General features: G+C 31.3%; 1 protein-coding gene across 3 annotated transcripts in view; it reads right to left on the reverse strand.

Annotated features, from left to right (window-relative positions):
• LOC143059226 (cardioacceleratory peptide receptor-like) overlaps positions 1-23995 on the reverse strand; it is a 148883-nt gene that overhangs the window by 56463 nt on the left and 68425 nt on the right. For 2 of the 3 annotated variants that reach the window (XM_076232703.1, XM_076232704.1), the window contains exon 2: positions 17615-17685. The exons of the other annotated variant lie outside the window; for it this stretch is intronic. The gene's annotated coding sequence lies outside the window, so the exon portion shown is untranslated. The remainder of the gene's footprint in view (positions 1-17614; positions 17686-23995) is intronic. 3 annotated transcript variants of the gene reach the window in all.

Here is a 23995-nt window from a genome sequence, read left to right on the forward strand (position 1 = left end):
CAAAATACGGCAATGAAAGACAACCGGTTACATAAGATTGCATATATCCTACTCATTTGAACTATTGTGGATCATTTTTTAATTGACAATCCAACCACATCTCCTAATTTTCTTTATCCAAAAAATAATGCCAGTTAACCCTGGAAATTTAGACGAAATTTAAGAGGCACCTTTTGGATGTGTTAAATCGAGTCCGATAGGCGATTGCAAAAACATGGTTTTTTTTTTTTATTTTAATTTTGTACTAGACATGAACTATACTGCATTGTCCCTTTTATTCATGCTCCCTGGGCTTTTGTCTGATACGAAAAGTAGTGGGATATCCATTCAATAATATACGAACTTAATAAAATCTAGGATCAAAAAGTTTAATGAAATTTATAATATTGTCCCCTGTTTTAATTCAATAAAAAACAAATTGGATGTTATATTTTTTTGTGAAGAATGTGAAATATTACTATTCATTGGTAACAGTATAAGTGAAATGTATAATAAGAGAAACACTTATGATATCTTTACACGTATATGAACTGTGAAAGATTCATGACTAATATTATAATTTGAAATAATAACTTTATAGAGGAAACATATTGTCAACAATAGTATTGTAATGAATAGAGATATTTTTTTTAATTTTCTTTAATGCTACATGTTTGTATTGTTTTCTGTCTATCGTTTTGTTATCCATGTTTTTTTCTTATTTAGTAACAATTCATTTTTATTGATTTTAGACTAAAACAATTCTTATTCACAACCGTATAAAATAATTCATTTTATTTTTGCGTATTTACAATAAAACAAGCTAGAAATGAAAATTTAGATTTGATCGACCAAGTATATAGTTGTGGTTTCAACCTATTAAAATTCACTTTAAAATTTGGCAGGGGTTTGTTTTCTGTTGTACAATTAGATTGAAGTCAAACATATCTTAAGTATGATGACCAAACCATATAAACTAATTTGATTAATTTTATAGAAAAAAAGAGGTCCAAACAAATACAGCGGGTTTCAACGTTTTAGGAACCAAGTGAACCTTCACCCTTACCTGTAACAATAGTGTTAAATCACAACATAGAAAGATACATTATAAAACACCAATAGAAATGGGTTAACTCGATCAAAAGACGTGTCAACACAATCAAGATAATATACACTAAACGGATCTATGACACAATATACAGTATTAATTTTTTTTTTTAATTATTTACTGTAATTAGTTATGGTGGTTACTATGTTTGATGGGAATTGAGGAACCACGTTGTTTCACTTTATATTGAACATAACGATCCTGTCAAAATATTTAATTAGCAATTGCGTAGAGGTATCGTTGTTGGTTTTTAAGTAAATTGACATTATTATGTAACTACAAAGCTGTAGCAGAAAGATGCCAACCTTTTTTTATAACTATGGTATGGTGTGGCGCTCAATTAATTTTACATTTGTTTCCCGTTTTCAAATTGAAGACCCTTTACAAAGAGATGGAGCGGAGATAAATTGTTGAAAAAACAGTCTTTTAACAAGAATATTTTGCCCCACATTGAACAGCAGTTACATACACCTTATCGCTAATCCCGGCTGACCAGGCCGCTTGAACTTTTGACGCACACCACAATCACTTTTCCATTGTGGCGTCAGATATTTTGCTTTATGACGTCAAAATTCAACGGGAACTTGTGTGATTTCCAGTAATGGCGGACAAATAGTGAAAAGATGTATTGACAATCAAATGTCAGTTTTTATATATTATAGAATGGTTCCCTCTGTATTAGTTTGTAACCGGTATTTGTGTTTGTTTAATGGAAAAATAGCTTTTGAACAGCGGTATACTACTGTTGACTTTATCAAATCAATAAAAATAAGGTACTATAACAACCACGGATCTTTATTTAACAATCATTGGATCCTCCGTATCAAACAGGCATTTGGGTTCACGATTGCATTTCTTTTTTAAAAGAAAGCAACTTGTTCTTTATATTTGATTTGACTTATGTAAGTGTAAATGGACTCCCATTCGTCAAAGATAATAGATCAGAACATGGTTAGTACATTGATCAGTTGGATCAAGTTACTTTTGTGTAAGAAAGACATCTCTGTGCGTTTAATAAGCCATGTGTGTGCTGTCAATCAAACTGAAGTTATATTTCAAAGACAGTCACAAAATTTCACAATACAATCATTGTAAAAGTAGCAGGTGGGTGGTAATGATTTTTTCGGACAACTTGTATGTAATTCCAGTTTACGTGTTCTCGTGCTTGAAGCTTATTCAACACTTTTTTCTGCATATAAGTAAAAATGCAGCGTTCACGCTTTTTTTTTCATTCATCGTGAAATATCCATTTTATTTTCCGTCATCCGTGCAATATCAATACCCTCCCTAAAAAAAACCCCAAAAAACGAGTTTCATCACTCTTCAATGAAGAATTTGAGTAGTGAGTTAAAGTCACACCCGTGGAATAAATACTTACACAACTGCAGACGACATTATACATGTAGCATACCTTACTTTATTATTAGGCAAATATTCGAATGAATTACAAAAGCATATGAAAAGACTTGCTACTTGAGAAACGAAGTAGAAATCTGCTTATACCAGGAAAATGCACGCACCCATAATCAGGCATCATACAGAATTGCAACATCAATATAAAAAAGTAAAATAACAAAAATAGTGAACTCCAGGAATATTCAAATTGGAAAGATCTTTATCAAGTGGCACAATCAAAAACAAACACATCAAAAGAATGGCTATCAACTGTCATATTATCAACTTGGTACAGGCATTCCTTTCTGTCGAAAAAAGTGGATTTAACTTGTGTTTAAAGCTATAAATACGTATTCATGTGAACTTCCTTTTGACCCATAATCTAGAGATTGGTTGTGCATAATTATATTAGTCGTGTTCAGTCATTAAAAGGAGGGGGGAATGTCAACAACAAACAAAGGTAAATAAAATCGTTGACTGATTAGATCCACGAAAAATCATTCTTTTACAGGTAAAAACGATGGTAAACTTATTTTTTAACCTTAACATGCAATCCAACAGACCTAGAAAAATCAAATTGCACGTGGTCGCTATCTTTTTACAATGTATATTCATATTTATGTTTATATCGGGTATGTGACCGTCTGCAATCTTCGGAGGTTATCTCGATGATTAATTATATGGCGTATAAATTAAATACAAACACAGTCTGATATATTTTATCGAGTACATGCATTGTTTTTAAGACTTTTTGTAATTTGGATATACGCTAAAGTATATTTTGAATCAAATATGAGAATATGAGTCATGAATTTGACAGCAAATGCCCCTTAAAACTTAAGGAAAGTGATATTGATAACAATTATCATTCTGCTTGGAGACTTTCTTCAATGCTATAATTAATTAGATGTATGACCATAACAAACCTGTAAACATACTATAATATTACACGTTACCATCCAACGTATGACAGACTGTAAAAAAGCACGAGGATCTGGACGGGGGTCCCTCATTTCTGTAATATCATATGTTATTATGTAGTTTTTTTCTAAATTCTTTATTGTTTTCCCTTGTTCTCCTTTCTTTATATGTTAACACTCGATTAGTCTCTATTCTTTATTTCCCCCATATTTTGTTCTGTATTCTTAATTGTTTCGTCCCATTTTCCTAAAGTATTGGCCCATTATGTTCTTTTCTGTTAAACCCATTCGGACCCTCATGCATTGTATGTTTCAAAGTCAAGATAATGAAAGGTTAATATGTAATAACCATGATAACTATCGGAGGCGTGATCTTCGGAAGCTGTCTGGAATTCACAATTATTCCTCGAGTGGGATGAAAATTTACATTTCTGTAAGAAGCTATCAAGGACAAATCTGTATTATTTATTAGTGAATCTTCTGATGCCGGAGAAGCTGTAGTAATATTTCAAAGACCGTCTCAAAATTTCAAATTAATTTCTAAACGAGAATTAGAAGCGAGTAATAATGAGATTTTACCACGTGTTGGTAATGTTCTGTTCACGTGTTTTGTCCTTAAGCCCAAATTTAATGTGTTTTGTGCAAGTTGGTAAGCATTCAACGTTTATGCCATTTTTTTGTTTTTGTTTGATTTATTTTCTATATGTTTTGTTTGTTCGTGGTGAAATTGCCAATTACTATCACAACGGTCCATGCACGTGCATGTACAAATGTACCCGGATCAAAGTTGCTTCCTTGGATCATTTCTTCCAGCAGATTTTCCTGCGGTCTGTTTTGTTACGGCCATTGTGATAAATACTCTAACAAACTATCTTGAATTTTGAAAAAAAAAGCTTGCCTGATGATAGACAATTATTTTTTTTCTTCAAATTTTCAAACAGCAATAAAACTACTGGTGTTAAGTTTTTAAAACAAACCTTAAGGGTATCTTCGAATTCTGAAAACTTTGAGATAGTCCCTCTTTTTACAAATGTGTGATTAAATATTTTTTTTATTTTCACATTAGTTTCGATCAACACATGCCCGAAGTTATGCAAGTTAACATTTTTTGAAACTTTGAGATGGACCAATGATTTACTAATTTTCGAAAAAGCATGAGTAAGCGTCAACCACCAAAAAGGGCGGTATTGAGTTCAGGGTCAAAATCAGTAGTATCATTCTCAATTGAGGAAACATTGGTTGAGTCCTTTGATTTTACCTCACGATATCTTGCACAAGTACGGAAATTAATTTCAAAAATTATTGCAGCATTAAAATACCATTGGGAAAGTAAGAACACAACAACTTTCATTTAGTGCAGGATGAGATAAGAAAGGTAAATATAAGATATGACTTTTATGCACGTTTCATAGACATACTTAATATCTTAAATTGAAACATGCATAACATATTGACTTAATGGTATATGTAAATAATAATAAAGAAAAGATCATACAATTGCATGAGTAATATTTGTATGCTTTTATATTGAACAATGTATGTGTTGTCCATGTAGGCTACAATAGGAGCGTTGTTAGCGATACAGACAGTATCTTGTTAGAAAACAGAAAATTGTTATCGGAGAGACAGAAAAAAATATGAGTCATTCTTTATAATTTAACTCTAAATTCAATTTCTAAAGAGTAAATCATGAAAAAAACATGTGTGATTACCACACGGTCACATGACAAAATTATGTTTACCAGTTGTGTACAAAATCTTTCAGCCAATCAGAAGACGTGTTACATCAAATCCTAACATATAAGCTCGAGATAGGAAATTCGTGTTTTTATGAATGATACAAAACATATTTTTGTTTAACTGAGTACATTGCATAAAATATCAACATATATTTCTTAAAGAGTTATGCCCCTTGGAAACATATTGATTTTATAGAAATAACATCGTTAGCGTTCTCATTTGTAAATTATATTTAAGATTTTTATGAGACTTGTTGTAGATTTATATCAGCAATGTATTCGAAGAGTTCGAAAATCAGACTCGATCACTAATTTTCTTAACAATATTTGGATTGCGTTAGGTGTAATACCACCGAATCACAGTACGTCACCACCGATTGCATACGAAAAAGGATTGAAAACATATTTCCTTGAATTTACAGTTTTAGAAAATTTATCCTTCATTTCATTGCAGTAAAATACTTTTGGTGTATAAGCATAAATCTTGGATGTTTCAGAGCAACAGTATTTTTTGTTTTGTGTTGCTATAGAATATTTTGGAAACTTTGGTTACCATGGTTACATGGTTATTAAAAGCTTGTACACAGGTAAAATAGAGGTGAAAATTTGATTGGTTAACGTCATTTTTATATTAAATGACATGTTGTGTGAAATTTTGTCCATAGTACTGGACGGATATAAACTTTACTCATGCCAAGTATTTTTTTATTTGAAATAAAGATAGATTCTACACAATTTTTTGAAAAAGTGCACAAATTCACAAAGAAAATATGGGAAAAACAAATGGTGGTATTGCACCTTTACTCTGTAGTTGTAGGAAACTAGATAAAGAAAAGACATAAATTATCCTTCTTTGTAGTTCTTTGAACAACGCTAGTACTTAAATTTAGTGTTTAGTGAAAAACAACACACAACAATAAAGGGAGTGATACATGCATCAGTAAGATAGTAATCAATATATTCCAGTGGGAGGCAAGTTGTATTAGCTTGAAAAGATACTCTAGATTGAACATGTTGAGATAGATACAGAATCGTGTAAAACTTAAGTACTTGTACAAATTTGGCGTCAAACACATAGGAGGAGACAAAGTTTATATATTTACATGTGTTTTTATAAAAGATAACACGTGGGATATAATTATACATGAACTATGATTTGTACTTGATCGACTCTAGCAGATCCTTCAAATCAAAGCATCTAAAAGTACAAACCTGAAGTAAGACATGTTTAATTTCCTGTTAGATCGTCAGCTGTCCATTTAAAAAAAATTCTGGTTTAGTGGTAACAAGCAAAATACAAGTGCAGAACAGAAATTGTTGAAGGATTTTGTCGTTAATCAATGGATAACGTTAATCTTTGTAATTTGTTAGAAGTGAACCTTACACTCTTCGCCTATCAATGCTATGTCTGTCATTCACTTACATAATGACTTGTTCTGTTTCTTGCATTCATAAATCTGTCAATTGATTTAGTGAACTGAAATATACCAACTAATCAGGCTGTTTGTTTTATCGTTACTTCTTTTTTTAGTTAACAGTATAATATCTTTCAATGAAGCTCAGTATGATAGATTTTAAGTCTCTATCCAACCCATAGAAGAGGGGAGAATCTCAATGCCGATACCTTAATCAAAAGAAATTAATTTACTCATTAGCTATAAATGGTAGGTGGTTGATTCTTATCTTTGAACAACTGCTTAGGTATAAAAATAAATCCATTTACGAGTATGGTCTTGTGGAAACGATGATAGTCCGTCGGAAGGGGACGATAAATAGCTGACCCGAGAGAGCCATATCTCTTGCACGTTAAAGACACCCTTGTAGATTTCGAAAAAGAGCAGGCTAATGCCGCTACAAGGCAGCACTCGCACCCGCAAAGTGGAAAGGGATTAATATAAGTTGCAAAACTTGTTTCCCAATCCACTATAAATAAATATGTTTAAACTAAAAATAAATCGTGAATGTTATAAAAATATTGCAAAACTAAATTACCTTTAAGGAGACAGGAAAATAAGTATTTATGAAAAACGATACACTAGAATATAAATAAATCTAGAATAATTTGAAAACAAAGCACAATACTAAACATAATAAAACAAGATTAGAGAAAATGCTTATTTCAAGATTTTGAGTAGCCGGACTTGAATCCTCGAGGGACCACTAAAATCTGTAACTCAACCTCTCAATGACATATTACTCATCTCACTGTCACGACATGCGCGAAAGCGTAAAAGACACGGATCGATAACGGTATCCGAATTTGGATATTTTTCACAAATTGACGTTTTCTTTGAAAAAAAAGACAAACGTAGGAAGAACAAAACACTACAAGTATGCGTCATGTCACAAATATTTCCAGCTGGCTATCTTTTTTTGGATTCAGAAGAGATGCAGCTTAATGAAATCTGTCTTTTCCTGTTTGTAGTATAGATATTTGAATTACTTTAATATGGAGTTGTAAGGACCCAACTAATCAAAAGAGTCAAATATAATCTTTCTGTCTGTTATACAGCTAAGAGATTAGCCTTACAGACTATCGCGTGTGATGCGGGGGATCTAAGAAAGCTAATATTATATATTATCATAGAAAAATTTAGTAAACAATTTGTCAAATTGACTGCTGAGTGGGGATTTGAAAATAATAATGCAGGATACAACTTAATGAAAACCACAAAAACGAAAACAAAAATGCGAGGTTAATAGAAAAACAAATTATCGTCTTTGTAGATCTTTCAACAATGATAGTACTTAAAGTTAGTGTTTACTGAAATAATAGTTATCAAGGTACCAGTATTATGATTTAGTACGCCAGACGCGCGTTTCGTCTACATAAGACTCATCAGTGACGCTCATATCAAAATAGTTATAAACCAAACAAATACAAAGTTAAAGAGCATTGAGGATCGAAAATTACAGAAAGTTGTGCCAAATACGGCTAAGGTTATTTATGCATGGGATAAAAAAATCCTTAGTTTTTCGAAAAATTCAAAGTTTTGTAAACAGGAAATTTATAAAAACGACCACATTATTGATATTCATGTCAACACCGAAATGCTGACTACTGGGCTGGTGATACCCTCGGGGATGAAACGTCCACCAGCAAAGGCATCGACCCAGTGGTGTAATTAGTTATCAAAGGTACCAGGATTATGATTTAGTACGCCAGACGCGCGTTTCGTCTACATAAGACTCATCAGTGACGCTCATATCAAAATAGTTATAAACAAAACAAATACAAAGTTGAAGAGCATTGAGGATCGAAAATTCCAAAAAGTTGTGCCAAATAGGGCTAAGGTTATCTATGCCTGGGATAAGAAAATCCTTAGTTTTTCGAAAAATTCAAAGTTTTGTAAACAGGAAATTTATAAAAATGACCACATTATTGATACTCATGTCAACACCGAAATGCTAACTACTTGGCTGGTGATACCCTCGGGAACGAAACGTTCACCAGCAGAGGCATCGACCCAGTGGTGTAAATAGTTATCATACAACAATAAAGGGACTGATACATGTATCAGTAAGATGTTGAAATAGATACAGAGTCATGTTAAACTTAAGTAATTGTTCAAATATGGCGTCAAACAATAAGGAGGAAACAAAGATTGAAAATTTACAGGTGTATTTATAAAAGATAATCTTTAAATGGGATATACTTACACATGAACTTAGATTATTACTTAAACAGATCCTTCAAATCAAAGCATCTAAAAGTACAAATCTGAAGTAAGAAATGTTTAATTTCCTGTTAGATCGTCAGCTGTCCATTTCAGAAGATTCCTGGTTCAATGGTAACAAGTAAAATATCGTAAAATATAGGTAGAGAACAGAAATTGTTAAAGCGTTATGTCATTTATTTCGTGAATAACATTAATCTACAGTGGAGATCACTTCTAACCTCTCATTAAATCTGTCAGAATCTGTCAGAAGAACTGTTCTAGGACAGTACGTAGAACTGTCAGCCTGACACCTTTTAGTCAGTTCTAGCTAGAACAGTTCTAACCTAGAACTGATTTGGTCAGTTCTACCTAGAACTGATTTGGACAGTTCTACCTAGAACTGATTTGGTCAGTTCTACCTAGAACTGATTTGGACAGTTCTACCTAGAACTGATCCTGACAGTTCTATCCTAGAACAGTTTTAGACAATTCTACCTAGAACTGACCAAATCTTTGGTCAGTTTTACTTCTAGAACAGTTCTACGGCTAGAATTGATTTATAAATTCTACAACTAGAATTGATTTATAAATCCTACGGCTAAAATTGATTTATAAATTCTACGACTAGAATTGATTTATAAGTTTTAAGAACTCTTTGTCTTAATATAAAAGCTTCGGCAAAATAGCGATTAATATTATAATTTTGTTTTGCTATTTTGCCGGTTTTATTTCAGATTTTTCGTCGGCAAGAGAACATGTTTAACCCCGCAATATTTTGCATGTATGTGACTGTTCCAAGTCAGGAGCCTGTTATTCAGTGATTTTCTTTTGTTGATGTGTTACATAAATTATTTGTTTCTCTTTCATTTTTTTGACATAAATTAGGCAATTAATATTGGGGGGGGGGGGGGGGGATTATTATTTCAATTGTTTTTATTTCAATTTGTCATTCCGGGAGTCAGGATGGCTCGTTTTACATAACAAAATTATCTGACCTCAATGTCATACCTTGTTTCCCAATCCACCATGGCGGATCCAGCAATTTTAAAAAGGGGGTTCCCAACCCAGGAAAAAAAAGGGGGTGTTCCAACTATATGTCCTCATTCAAATGCATTGATCGTCCCAAAAAAAGGGGGTCCAACCCCGACCCCCCCCCTCTGGATCCGCCAATGATCCACTATTATAAATAAATATGTTTTTAAATTAAACTTAAACTGACCATATTTGATTTGATCAAATAAATCTATATACATTTAGCTGCACACTGCAGTAATTCAGTTATATTTTTTGGCAAGGATACCAATTATATTGGAAAACATTAATGATTTAAAAATTTTATTTGCACTCAATTTATAGTACTAGCATGTCCTCTTTTTATTCAAAATATTGAATCGTAAACAAATGTGATATCTGTTTAAGAGTAGTTTTCATACCTCGGACTGACCTGTTAAACAAAAATCTTTTGACCGCATCAATCTAAACTGACCTTATTTGCTCTTTCTTTCTGCAAATCTATAAAGCTGCACAGTAATTCAGTTATAATTTTAGATCAAGAGGGACTGTAATATACAAGTTACAGCAATATTGGAAAACAATGACCTCAAAATTTTGTTCGCATGAATTTATAGTGCCAGCATGTCCTCTTTTTTTTTCAAGTTATTGAATCATAAAAACAAATATCAGTAGTTTTCATTCTTCAGACTGAGTCGTGTAATAAAATCTTTTGACCGCATCAACCAAAACTGACCATATTTGCTTTTTTTTATGCAAGTCTATATAGCTGCACAGTACTTCAGTTATAATTTTAGGTCAAGAGGGACTGTAGTATATAAATAACTGCAATATTGGAAATCAACGACCACAAAAAAAAATTAGCATCGATTGAGAGTGCCAGCATTTCCTATTTTTATTCAAAATATCGCATCAGAAACAAACATCAGTAGTTTTCATACCTCAGACTGACTCATGTAACAAAATTATTTGTTTGCATCAATTAAAACTGATCACATTTGACAGCATCAACCAAAATTGACCATATACGACTGCATCAGTCAAAACTGACCATATTTGCTCTTTGTTATGTAACTCTTATAGTTGCAAAGTAAATCTGTAATATTGTTATGTAAAGATGGATTGTTTAATGCAAATGATAGAAATATTGGAACACAATGCTACCTAATTTCTTTTGCATCAATTTAGATGTCAGTGTGTCCTCTTTTTATTCAAAATATTGCATCATAAACAAATATCAGTAGTTTTCATACCTAAGACTGACTGGTATAACAAAATTATTTGTCCGCATCAACCAAAACTGATCATATGTGACAGCATCAACCAAAACTGACCATATTTACACTTTATTATGTAAAATCTTAATATATAGATACTTATATAGTTGATAGTAAATCACTTATAAAATTGAGAAAGGAAATGGAGAATGTGTCAAAGCAACAACAACCCAACCATAGAGCAGACAACAACCGATCACGATGGATTGTATAATTCAAATGACAGCATGTCCTCTTTTTATTCAAAACATTAAATTCTTAACAAATTTCAGTAGTTTCGATATATCAGACTGAGTCGTTTTAATAACAAAATTATTTGACTGCATCAACCAAAAACTAAACATATATACACTTTTTCGTGTAAATGTATATGGCCTCATTGTAAACCAATAATATTTCTATGTCAGGACAGATATTGTATGATAAAGATGACACCAAATTTTGTCCACATCAATTTAGCGAGCCATTATTTCCTCTTTGTATCGATAATATTAATATTTAAGGAATGACTGTAATATTTTTTCTGTCTATGAAGAAATAACATAAAAAATTTGGTGCACACTGAATAACGCACGTAGTGGGTTTTTTCAACAGTGTGCACCACATTTTTTATGTTATTTCGAATAGACAGAAAAAATATTACAGTCATTTCTTATAATTTAATTATAAATTCTATTTTAAACCGTAGAAAACCATGAAAAAACGTTGATGACGTCACGGTCACATGACTAAATTATGTCTATGAGCTCATAACAAAATAACGTTAGCCAATCAGAAGACGCGTTACATCCAAAATTAAATTATATACAAATAAGCAGAATGATATAATCTGCCCTCATTCGATCAAAAATGTTATTGATATCGTTAATAACAGATTATTAACTTAACCATATTATTCAAAGTGTTTTGACGATTTTCACAGTGTTGACATTTTTGTTTATTAAACTCAAGAAGTTTAATTCCATGACGAAGCAAATTAAAGGCAAATTTCTATTATAAATAATAGAGTTATACTTCTGTCAGACAGAGTTATTTGTCAAAAATATCTTCAGGATTATATTTGTTTAATTAGTAGATTCATAACAATTTTGATATTCGAATTCAAAGGGATTTTTCATATCATCTCTAAGTCCTAACGTTGTTGAAAGTTCATATATAAAAGAGAAGAAAAAAAGAGTTTAATCTACTTAACCATATTATACAGAATAAATCTATGTCTTGTAAACGTTTTAAGTGGTATCACATAAAATCGTTTAAAGCGTTTATACTAAGATTAATTATTTTCAAAGACATAAAAAAGAAAGAAAAATATTTAAAAACTTCACAAACTTCATCAGAAAAGAATTTTACCGAACATCATTAGAAAGAATGTTGCAATTCTGTAAAGTGTTCAGCTGTTTAATCATATTTCCTTAATACATTTTTACTATCAAATAGGTTGGGCGAGTATTGAAAGTCTGCTGGATAATTATAACATGTGACTATTGTGCATGAAATATGTGCCACTGGACGTACAACAAACAACAGAAAAAATCATTTAACCTTTTTCCAGCATATCTATTTGTAATACCGCAGTCCCGCTAGGCCACGAGCGCACTACGATCTGTGAAAAAAATGCAAATTTTAACGATCGTAGTGCAATCGTGTAGTACGCAGTAAGGTCGTATCACGGTCGTGGAGACGTCTTCAAGATCGTGATGAGCATGACCAACTTTGAACAAGTTGAAAACAATCGTTGTGTGGTCGTGGCGAAATCAGGTCGTAGTAAACGCGTAGTGAGAGTGCACTAAGAATGTTGCAATTTTATAGAAAGTGTTCCGCTGTTTATTCATATTTCTTAAATACATTTTGACTAACAATGAAATATGGTAGGCGAGTATTAAAAGTCTGTTGGTGCGTTATAACTAATATAGTTACAATTTGGAGTTTAGTATGGTGTTCATTATCACTGAACCAGTATATATTTGTTAAGGGGCCAGCTGAAGGACGCCTCCGGGTGCGAGAATTTCTCGTTGCATTGAAGACCTGCTGGTGACCTTCTGCTGTTGTCTCTATGGTCGGGTTGTTGTCTTTTTGGCACATTCCCCATTTCCATTCTCAATTTTATAATCGAATATAAATATACTTCCAAAGAAAACTCTCATTTGAGAACTGTGTAAAGTTGGTAAGATTCAAACAAGCTACCCGTTTGCAATAAATGTATAGAATGAGGATTTATTATTAATAAAATTGTGTTCTCTCCATTCAGATTACTACCCAAGCCTCTTAAAAATATGTACTTCACTATATTGAATTGAAAATTTAATGACTTTCTATTTGAGAACTGTGTAAAGTTGGTAATATTCAAACAAGCTACCCGTTTGCAATAAATGTATAGAATGAAGATTTTTTATTAATAAAATTATGTTCTCTCCATTCAGATTACTACCCAAGCATCTTAAAAATATATACTCACTATATTGAATTGAAAATTCAATGACTTTCTATCAAAGAATCTTTATCATATTCTGAGATTTAAAAATATGACTGGAAGTTTCACACTTATATGTCATTATTTTTTATCTTTCAATTTAAATATACCTATATACTATACTATATATATATATTTTCTTGTTAAATTATAATCTTTTCTGATGCACAAATCAGTCTTAATTTATATATAATTGCACTTCAAGCATTCCATTATTCCTATGCATATTTATTATAATGATTTGGCCTTGTATGTATGTTTATTTTATCATCTTTGAGTGACATACAATCAAAATGAATGACAGACAACAAATATACAAAAGTTAATGAATAATTGAAATCAAGATATTTGCGTAATATCGCAACTTATTTCGCAAAGGTTTGCATTATTATGCAAAGGTTTCTGTTATATCGCAAATGTTTGCGTTATAACGCCGAGTTAGATAGGAAGACAAAATTGTGTGGCGCTAAAACACTCCTGTAGAAATACATGTATCCTATATTATTTATTTTTTCTTTATACATGTAACTGTCCTCTAGATCTTTTATTATGTGCGTATGTTTGATATCCTAAATACTAGAAACTATTTTCAAATCTTTTATATACATGTGACTATTGTTCATGAGTGCCACTGGATGTAAAGCAAACAACAGAAAAATCCATTTTTTTTTCTACAATTATTTGTTTTGTTTAACCTTAAGTTAGTGCATTGATAACCAGCTGATAAGTAAGAAATGTACGGGTGAATAATCCACAGAGTGCGATTGATTTTCATTTTTACTTGTAAATATGACTTCTATCATCTCAATGAAAACTTTTTTCCAATCTAATTTACAAATTTATCAGAACGAATGTGTTCCAATTTACATCATAACACTGCGCTAAAAAAGACATTGCGCATGTAAGATATAACCAGAAATTTATCACGAGGAGGCTCAAAAACTTATCAAAGATATCAAGCTAATGATCAGTCTCCGTACAGCTCTAGTTTCCATTCTGTAATACTCAGTACACTACAATACAATGGCATATCATATATTTAGTGTAGTGACATGAAGTAAGTACATAACGGATGTGAGCTCTGCGCCGGAGTTTGGCTAATGATGTGATACGGGAGACATGTGTTTGGTCTACACCAGTGGCGCACTTATAAAAACATTGTGGAAACTGATAATTTTCATCCCCACCATCCCCATCTTTGAAATATCTGTACAAAGCCTAGTTGCACCTGGTAATACGGTTACTACAAAAATAGCGACAACTTGAATATCGGTTAATCATATTGGTGTACAAAAACCTAATTTTCTCATTATGATTTTTCATCAAAATTAAGCGTCAAACGACATTTTCTTTTTTGTTTGTTTCATATTAATGAACTCTATCATAACTTCGTTATAGTAAAGCATAGTAGATCTAATTTGTCAGGATAGCAAATGATTTTGTCTGGGCTTCTTTAAAACAAGGCGGCTTTATTGAATTATTTTGTCTCTGGAAACCGTCAAATCGAATGACAGACATTCTATAAATAGAAGTGAGAGCAGGAATTGCGTGCCATATCAAAACTAATTAAAATCAATTTGGGAAGTGAAACAAATGTTGTATGAGTTAATTTTACGAAGACATTGTATTTTTATAGGGTTTAGTGTACAAACTATGAATGGCTCTCGTTATGAATAAAGAGGTCCCAAATTCAAATTATTACAATTGCATAGTAGAAAATAAGTCATTTATTAGTAAGACCATTTCGGCTCTATAGAGTTTTTCCACTGTTTCGGTTCTTATACATCCTACATATACATTTTCAAGTATTCGGATTTGAGAGTTCTTTAGGATGGTTAACAAAGTTAAGCGCTTCAGACGCATACAATTTTTTAAGTGATGTTATTATTCATTAAATGATTTGACAACAAGATTGGAACTACCTTATGTAAAATTGAAAAATGTGTCTGATTCGATAACTCTGCATATAGTTAACTACATCGTTGTATTTTGCAATTTGATTTCAAGGAAACTGTTAACAAATCTTTTTGGGGGTGACGTCAGAATTTACCATAGATGACATCCCAAAAACTACAACTCGGAAGCAAAACAGAAAAATATCATTTCTTAAAGAAAAATGACGGAAAGAAAAACGTTTCTTCACAAGAAGATGACATACAACAAGATCAGAATTTATTTTACTTGTGTGAATTTGAAAAATATATCTGAGTCGATGACTTTGAATATGGTTAAACATTTTGCAATTGGATTTCAATGACACAATACTTAAATTAAAAAATACAAGTCGGAAGCAAAACAGAAACAAATTATTGTGATAAAACAAATTTGACAAAAAGACATTTAATTAAAATGAGAACACAGAAAACTACAGAACAGCGGGAACTCAGCAGTCCTCAATATGCTTTATTGAGGTTTATTTCAATTACAAATATATGTTTTAACGATTTGAACTCGTTCACTTTTATAACGAAGATGAGGAGAAATCAGAGCAATCTAAATAAAGAATAACCTTTTATTGGGTTTTTTAATCAATACAATTTGTCATTTTATCTGTAGAGAATAGCTGGTATACAAATGTACCTGATTAAGAATAGCACTGAAAATGTTGAAATATGAAGAAAATGTACATCAAATACTAGTACACAGTGTTTGAAATTTCGTTTAAAGTTCATCAGACAATACAAAGACCAGTAAATAGATATATAGTAATAAAGCTTTAATGTCCTCCTGTTTTCTTATGAATAAGGTATCCTAAGTTTTGGTATAACCCACAGTTGCATATAATACTTATATCATTTAAGTATCTACAAAATTAATACATTTCTACAATGGCTTACTTTTACAAATTGTGACTTGGTTGGAAATGTATTTGCACTCATGCATGAACCACATCATCTTATTTCTATTGAATGTGATTTGTTCCTTAGAATTTTTTTGATAAGATTAGCTTTCGAGAATCCATGCGGACAAAACTACTTTCGGAACATCTGTAAAATATATGTCGATTTCACTTTGATATATCCATGCACGAAACACAGGAATGGACTACTTGGGTTCAAAGAACAAATGAATAAAGTAGAAATGAAAAGAAAAATGACAAATATTTTAGTTGAGGATTATAGATGAAAGTAAAGTACAAAACGCAGGTGATTCAAGAAATAAGAAACGGACGAAACATGGATGCAACTACATTTACTATTACTTAGGCTTTTTAGTTAATAATATGCCTTGTTACATGGACCTTTGCCTTTTCAATGCATATATCGTAATGGAATTTGTTTGCTCTTTACATTGCCACTTCTCAAAAGTACAGTTATCAAAGGTACTCGGATTATAATTTGAAACGCCAAACGAACGTTTCGTCTAATAAGACTCATCAAGTTGCGTTCAGATCAAAATAGATAGAAAGTCAAACAAGTACAAAGTTGAAGAGCATTGTTGACCCAAAATTCCCAAGAAGTGCCAAATACGGCTAAGGTGATCTATGCCTTGGAAAAGAAAATAGTTGGTATTTAGAATAATTCATACTTTTGCAAACAGTAAATTTATAAAAAATGACAATATACTAGTTATTGATATTCATGTACTACTGTGCTGGTGATACATTGTACCTTCGGGGATGAAACTTCCAACAGCAGTGGCATCGACCTAGTGGTGTAAATAGTTATCAAATGTATCATGCTTATAAGTTGGTACAGCTGTCATTAGAGTAGGACAGATAAAGGAAAAGTAAATAATACATTAACCCCCTCTTTTCCCAAAAAGATACAAAATACATCATTCAGGGTATTCTGATACAGACTTAATATTCCTGTTCTGATTTGCGTTTTTAAGGATCAAACACATTTACATTAATTCATGCGCGCAGTTTATGATTACATTTTCTACATTTGAACGCACGTATTTTACAGGTTACCAAAAACTGCGCGCAAATTTTTCGATTTTTACGCGCAAATATGTTGGTAATGCGCACAAATGTGATTCGCCGCATGAAGAATATGTAAGTTATTCGTTAGATTAAATAATAATGCAAGACACAGACTCATTTAATGTTACCTTAAAATTACTGCCAGCAGTTAATTAGTTTTAATCAATCTTTTACTATACAGTGTCACATTCAACCACATCTGAAATAATAATAAGATATATTGGGTAAATTCAGTTCGGTTAGTAATTTAATTGTAATTTTCAAAATTGCACCGAAAAGACTGATAATTTGTTTATTTCTTATAAATTTTAAAGACACAACATACATTGTGTTTACTACTAATCAGTATAAAGCTACCATAAAATATCAAGCAAGACATGTATTTTCATAAACTGATATAATAATCTTCCTTAATTCATTTAAGCGAATTTAAAGAAATCTTGTAGGAATATTTATTGAAAAAATATGGACACAACGGGAGCAATTCAATCCATAGCACATAAATAATTAAAATACGTGGTAATTAAATATACTCCATGTAGTGCGAATTTTATTTCATACATAACAACCTTGTTGAGAACTCGTTTAATCTTTTTTTTGAAAAGATTTCTAATCTTCAATTTGGAGGAGAATAAGTGGAGTTTTCTATTATCAGATGAAGTGGGAAATTAAATTATGTTTGATCAAGACCGTACCTAAAATGCTTAAGAAGCAGATAAAAATGAAGATGCTGAATAGACTGGATTAATTTGAAAGACGATATTTTCTTGTAAATAAAGAAGAAAAACTCATCAATAGATAAATAAATTAAATAAATGAAATAAGAGAAAAACTTAATTATTATTTCGCCTCGTGATCAGACTTTTACATATAATTACATCAAAGGGTGGGAGTAAAACGTGTCCGACCAGTGATAGCATTGCAAAAGAGTGAAACTGCGGAAAATACAAGACTTAAAGGAATTTAACGTATCTTTTTTTATAACTTGCAGCTTTATATTGTGTCAAACCAATTTAATGACAAGCAAAGCCTCGACTTTTTTAATTTTTAATTTTCTTTAAAACATATTTTCCCAAGACAAAAATAATATGCACATAAAACAGTTTTTACATTTCAGGAAACAAAAGTGAACTGTTTACTTTATCATACTATATCAACGAGCCTTGGTGGACAAGTGGTCTCAGAAGTTCGCCTGCAGTGATAGTTATAGCCTGACCATTGTGAACGGTCGTGACATTGTGCGTTCGAATTGGATTCTATTTGTCATGACCAGTTTTTCTGTCGCTGGTCAGTGGTATTCATCCGGCAGTCCAGCTTCCTCCATTACCAACATTCGGTCTATCTGTCTATTTGTCCTTTTAAACGTGATTTATTCTAAAAATAGTTTGGTAGTTAATTTTCTTGTTATGAATAATGCGTTAGCTTTCTTTTAGGTAGCAGTCATTTTTTGATTTAATAGAGGGGGTATGTTATTTTCAGTCATTCAACGTTTGTAATCTAATTATTGTTTTCCTCAAAATTTATCACTATAAGGTATTTGGAAAATTTGGATTGAGATTTATTTTTGTTATCTGCTTGACCACAATATTTTTTCCCATCAAACTTGGAATTAAAATACTTTTTAGGAAAAAACTTAACCCCTCTCAACTTTGTAGTTAAATGGTCGTTCAATAATACTAACACAAAAGCAGTATTATGCATTCATTCTCCGATATATTTATTCTAATGAGGGGGGTATGAGGGGTCCTAATTCTGAAATCCCGAGATCCCGAATTGAAATAAATTTAAATTCCGACATTCCGATATTCGAAAAAAGAATTCCCGGATTCTGAAAGGGGTAATCCCGAAATTTCGAGCTTAAAAACACCCGATCTCGGAGTCCCGATAAAAGTCCTATCCCCATTCTTATATTTTGCAAATAAAAACTACAGAAATTTAGTACAATCGGGTTAATGTAGATTTCGAAAAAGAGAAGGCTAATTCCGCCACAAGGCATCACTAGCACCCGCAAAGTGAAAAGGGATTAATATAATGCAAATCTTGTTTCCTAATCCACTATAAATAAATATGTTTAAACTAATGAATAAATTCCAAACGTTGTAAAAGTTTGGAAGAAATCCATGGTTCTGTGTATAAAAATATTTACTTGATTTATTAGAAATAAACACATTGATTGATTTGTAGTTAATTAACCATTTAACATGAAAGCTCGTCTGTTACAGAATCTATAAATATTTTATTGTTAACGATAGAAGTATTTGCAAATTCCTTTTGAATTTGAACCACATATTAACACTGTAAAGCAATTTAAATTTAAGTACTTATCTTTTAATTCAGTCTTTAAAAGCTTGAAAGCTGATTGAAATTATACGTCTTCATCAATTTTAAAGAATTGATTTTTTTTTTATTACCGATCAGTTAACACGATGTAAGTATGATCTATTCTTTTACCAGGAGAGTAATTACTTTGAGGTTTTACATCCGGGTCTTTGGTAGATTTATACCGAAACAAAATTAAATGTAGGATCCAATCGGCAATCTTCAAGTGAATCCGCTACTTTCCGTTTGATTTGTGACGAATGGTGTAGGATGGTAAAAGCAACAAAAACCATGTGTTATTAATATATATCTTTATAATTACCCCTGCTTTCATTTGTTTTTGATGTTTATGTGTTGTTAACTTTCATGTTACATACTTCTCCATGTCTTTGATATAGCTATACCGACAATTTAAAGTCATTAGGCGTAAAATCAGCACACACAAAAACCATGCATTTGTACTAAAAATATGTCTTAACAATTACATCAGTATGCCTAGTTTTCGTTAATCGAACACGTGCATAATATAATTCCCTATGCATTTGCAAATAACTACATTACATTGTAGTTTGATTGCTAATAAAATTACATGATGAATTTAATTTTGAGCACCTGTTGAGCATTAACCATTTTTTACGAACGATTTTCACTAAAATAGATGTTGAGCAAACTTGGAAATACACAATTCAATTACCATATTATCATACACATTGTGAATTATGCAATAATTGAAATCATTTAGCAAACAAACCGATCGTGCGATGGTTGCATACTCAGTCTATGTCGACAAAACTCCTATCATCATAGCAAGCAAACATTTAAAAGTTATCCTAGTGATGATTTAATTTTAAAAAATAAGGGGAAAATGTATTGCAGCATGTAGTTTTATGGATTCTGTTGATTTGATTTGAATTGGAATACTTTGATTGTTTTGCTTTTAAAATTTTGATAAATGTCCAACCATATTAAGTTAATAATACAACTGATCGCTTTTTGGAGATACACATGTATGTTCTTCTCGAACCGATAATCTGGGCCGAATATCATGAATATGTTTTGACATCATACAACAATCATTTTCCTTTGTATTGTCAGATAATTTGTGAGGTCAACATTTTACGGGAACTTTTGCGATGTCCAGTAATGGAGAACAGATAGCGATTAGCGAGAATCGTTAAAACATGCTCATATCCTTAAGAATAAGTAACACGAAGAATAGTATTTGTTTATGTTCTGATTATCTTCTTCAAAGTTTTAATTCGAATTCGAGCTCTTTTTTCCAAAGTTATGACGTTTTCTCTGCATTTAACATCTGATTCTTTTTATGTTTTCAATAATGAATATGATAGGACACTTTTAACTATGGATTCCGGGTTCATATGTTGTTAATTTAAAGAAGGAAATCACATGCAATACCGCCTACAGCACGCTCTTTTCTCATCGTCAAAGCGTTTAAAATGCATAAATTTGAAGAAAAAGAAATATTGGTGATTAACGAAATTGTTTTTAATTTGTAAATTGTTTAGATGCATGGATCTTTGAAATCGGAATTAAGTTGATTTTATTTTGGTATAAAATCGTATAAATAACTTTAATCCGGTTTGAAATAATTCAGTCTTTGAAAAACGAAAACGTAGCCAAAAATATAAGAATTTCAAAATACTTGTGATAATCTATTTTTTGATAATTTATTAACGTTTAAATGCATATATCTTTGAAATCCAAACAATATTAATTTTATTTCAGTTTAATTAAATCAAAAACACAAGTCACGACACAACCCATCAGGATTTTAAGACGAATTAGCGGATGCAGTTGGAGTGTCTGGAAACTGATAAAGCGATTGATTTTCTACTGATTACTTCCAAGCAACAATTACAATTATGAATTGTTGATGTAAAAATGTATTATTTTTTCAAGTGTGAATACTTGAAAGATCCCGACAACCATTCCAATGATCAAAGATCTAGGTTAAGATATTTCATTAAAGATGTTTCGTGGGTAGATTATCATCTTATTTCGGATTATATAAGCAACCTGGTTGATTCCAATTAAATATAAATCCAATAGGGATAGACATACTTTTTTTATTCACAAGAACTGCAAAGTTCTGTTAAAATGTGGTATTATTTCTTTCTACTGCCTATGTAATATGTTCAAAAAGAACTATAACTTAGACGTTTATATATTGTTATAAACTAAACGAATTCTTTCTTCTTGTCTTAATTTGAGTTTACAGTTATTCGCAATTTTGAGGCAGTTAAGATATAATAGCTCACAATATTGGCTATAACAAACATTCCACTCTGTGTCGTATTTTTATTTGTATCAATTTGATGAATTAATCCTTTTTTAACTTATTTTGATAGTTCGTTCTTATGTTTTACATTAATACCACTGTCCAAGGTTAGGGGAGATTTCAGATCCCACTTATATGTTTAAACCCGCCACATTCTATTTGTATGTGCCTGTCTTAAGTCAGTTGCATGTAATTCAGTGGTTGTCGTTTATTGGAGTGTTACATATTTGTTTTTTCGTTCATTTATTGTACATAAATTAGGCCATTAGTTTGTTTTTGTTACATATGTCATTGCGGGTTCTTTTATAGCTGAATATGCGGTATGAGTACGGTGTCCTATAATTGTTAATTTCTGTGTCATTTTGGTCTTTTGTTGAGAAGTGTCTCATTGGCAATCATACCACTTCTTCTGGTTTTTGTTATATAGGCAAGAGTTTTTTAGTATTTTTTAATATTTTTTAATATATAATATCTTTTGTCATCCTGGATTGGCATAAGTGTTACAGTGTATAACTAATGATCTAAATTTTACACAAATTTCAAGTCGGTCAATCGAAATATCTGTATATAATTTATAATGTTCATGTTTTACAATATTTGACTGATACTTCCTGTTGGAAATACCATTACAACCTCATCTACATCACATTTTGAGTAAAGAAAGCCATAAGAGAATGCTGATCCTGCATTACTCAAAAAGAGTGGATTGGGAAAATATATTAAGCTAAAAAGATTTCAACAGAAAATTTTTAATCAATATGAACACCACACAAAACTAAGATTAAAGTTAATATTGTTTTAATTTATTAACTTGAAATCTAAAAGACAATCGGAACCCTCGTCTTCACCATTTCTTAAGTATTGAAGATTATTGTCGATCAGTATATGACATGTAAGTATGATTTATTCTTTACCAGCAGATTAAGTACGTGTAATCATATCGAAACAAACTGAAGTGTTTGATCTTTATAGCAAAAACAGTAAAACAACATGGAAATCAATAAGCAAATAATATAAGAAATAAGGAGATATATGCTTTGCTTTTTTGTGTTTGCGTGAGGGGGTAAACCCGGTATATGGGAGACAACTCTTACACGTGTATTGAAAGTCATTAGTGCGTGTTAACATAGCAGTCAATTAAACACTGATCAATCATTTATGTTGTTTACATTTGGCTGTGAGAATGTTGCAGACAGATCCAGTAAGCCGTACTTGTTTGACATCACTAAACATTAAACTAAATAAAAACATCTTTTTTTTTAAATGATGTGGATGAAAATGTAAAAATTACATTCATACATGCAATGCTTAAAAAAACAACAATGTTAATGAACTGAGTCTGATGAGTTCTAGATCAACTAAACTGACTAAAGGACATTGTGGCATTTGTTAGAAAAAAATCTTGGAAGATTTGGGTAATTCAATGTATACATATGAATTAAATAATGAAGTTATACGGTTGTAATTCTAAGTCATTGACACAAAGTTTGTTTCTTTGTTTTTTGTAATTCTAGAAGATATGATCTGAACATCAATCTTAGTACAAACTTATGATAATAGATAATCTATATTAACACAAAGATAGTACTTAGATATTGACAGACTCACAAAACAATGAATTATGATAGCGTCTGCTATTGATGACAGGGGCATTTTGTAGTCTTGGGAGAGAAAAAAATAGTTGTGATAAAAAATCATGTCAACTCGCCCCATAGATACTCGCCCCATATTAAATATTATTGTTTTCCTTGTAAAACTTAATACAATTATTATTGGGACAGTCCTCTTTTGACTATAACACATAAAAAGAATATGAAAAACAGTCTGTAGGAGGTTTTGTAGGGGGAAAATGAATTGTGTCCCTAAATTCTACGTTTTTCGTGTGCCTTGT

The sequence above is a fragment of the Mytilus galloprovincialis genome, chromosome 14 (assembly GCF_965363235.1).
Source record: "Mytilus galloprovincialis chromosome 14, xbMytGall1.hap1.1, whole genome shotgun sequence".
In the NCBI taxonomy this organism is placed as follows: domain Eukaryota; kingdom Metazoa; phylum Mollusca; class Bivalvia; order Mytilida; family Mytilidae; genus Mytilus; species Mytilus galloprovincialis.